The sequence below is a fragment of the Pinus tabuliformis genome, chromosome J (assembly GCF_031772625.1).
Source record: "Pinus tabuliformis cultivar Carrire ecotype Pingquan chromosome J, CPIR1, whole genome shotgun sequence".
Classification (NCBI taxonomy): Eukaryota; Viridiplantae; Streptophyta; class Pinopsida; order Pinales; family Pinaceae; genus Pinus; species Pinus tabuliformis.
This window is the reverse complement of record NC_142295.1, coordinates 459596888-459598454: the sequence shown is the minus strand read 5'-3', so window position 1 is coordinate 459598454 and position 1567 is coordinate 459596888. Positions and strand designations below refer to the sequence as shown.

Here is a 1567-nt window from a genome sequence, read left to right as displayed (position 1 = left end):
TCCTTCATAATTGAATAACTTTTTAAATTTTCCATTACCCATTAAAATAGTTGTCCGAATTTTCAATCACCGAAACCACTAGAAAATTGATTTAATTTTATTTTTCAAATACCAACTAAAATCTATTTTAATCAGTACTTGACTTCAATCCGTACTTAAAAATTTGAACAGTTTGTTTTCGTTCACCTACCCTATGCGTCACAATTTCTATGAAACGCCATTATCAACAAAATTCACAATTTCTATCAGATACCATTGGCAACATAATTCAAGATAAAATATAATCGAAATTGTGAAGCCCAGTTGTCATCACGTCACCAAATCTTGATTCCATAAATAATAATAAAAAAACTCGATTTTGAGCATTGCCTTCCGAATACTCAAACCCATTGGATCCAGAGATGTGGCCTCCCCCAAATTTATTAATTTAGGATAGTCTTCCCCATATTAATTTATTCCAATTTTACGTGACCATGAAAAAACTTAAACTTATTTTGGTGTTGGCTCTTCATTCATACCTTCAGCAATAATAGAGTTACTCGGAAAAACATAATGAAAGCCATAAGCCTACATCGAAATCCAATGAGTCTCTGTAAGAAAAAAAGCCTTTGCTATTTTTGACTCGGGCATACACTACACAAGTGTTAGTGTTAGGTTGAAGCTTCCCATAAAAATAATAGAATATATATATATATAATAAACAAATTTGACGGCTTGCATGCAACCCACTTGGCATCTGTGAGCCGAACACATGGGGGAGAAGCACGATGACCTAGAAAACACAGGGCAGAAGGAATAAAGGAGACAGGGCATAGTTATCAATTTCTATTAATCAATATAGCTAGCTAGTTGCAAGAGGTGTCGAGTTCAAATCTATCAACCTTCTGAGATACGGAGACAATCATGTTATGATAAGAATAGGCTAAACAGAGGAACATGGACATGGACTGTCGAGGAGGACCAAAATCTCATTACTTTCATTCTCAACCGCAACCATTGTTGCTGGCGTGCAGCTCTGAAACTCGCTAGTAATATATAGTTTTTTTTCAAGAAAATATATGGTTTCTTTACTGAGTCTGCCTTCTGCCTACTAATGAGAAATGTCGAGTCTTTTTTTTTTGGCAGACTTGCTCAGATGTGATAAGAACTATAGATTAAGGTGGATGAATCACCGACGGCTAAATCTGAAACGAGGGAGAGGGATTTTATCTGAAACAAGGGCTTTTATAAGAGTCTCAAAATGGGAGGTGGACAAGGATTTTTTGTGCCCTATCTGCATGCAAATGATGAAGGACGCGTTCCGCATGGCTTGTGGCCACAACTTCTGCTACATGGGCATCATGATGCATCTCAATAACAAGAGCAATTGCCCCTGTTGTGGCCTCTATCTCACAAACAATCATCTCTTCACAAATTTTGTATTTAATATTACTTCTTTTTATTAGATTCATGATACTTTAGTCCTTATTTTTGAAGCTAGAAATGTTTGTTAAAAGATGCAGAATTTAAAATCAGATCACTGATTGAGACTTTAGATGTACAGGTACAATTTCCCCTGCTGTGATCA

The 1567-nt window shown here is 35.8% G+C and overlaps 1 long non-coding RNA gene across 1 annotated transcript; it reads left to right on the top strand.

The window, feature by feature from the left end:
- Positions 1–743: 743 nt before the first annotated feature.
- On the top strand, positions 744–1348 carry LOC149227821 (uncharacterized). Its single transcript, XR_016247167.1, has 2 exons — positions 744–1028; positions 1126–1348. It is a non-coding gene; the product is annotated as an uncharacterized LOC149227821 (long non-coding RNA).
- The last annotated feature ends 219 nt before the right edge of the window (positions 1349–1567 follow it).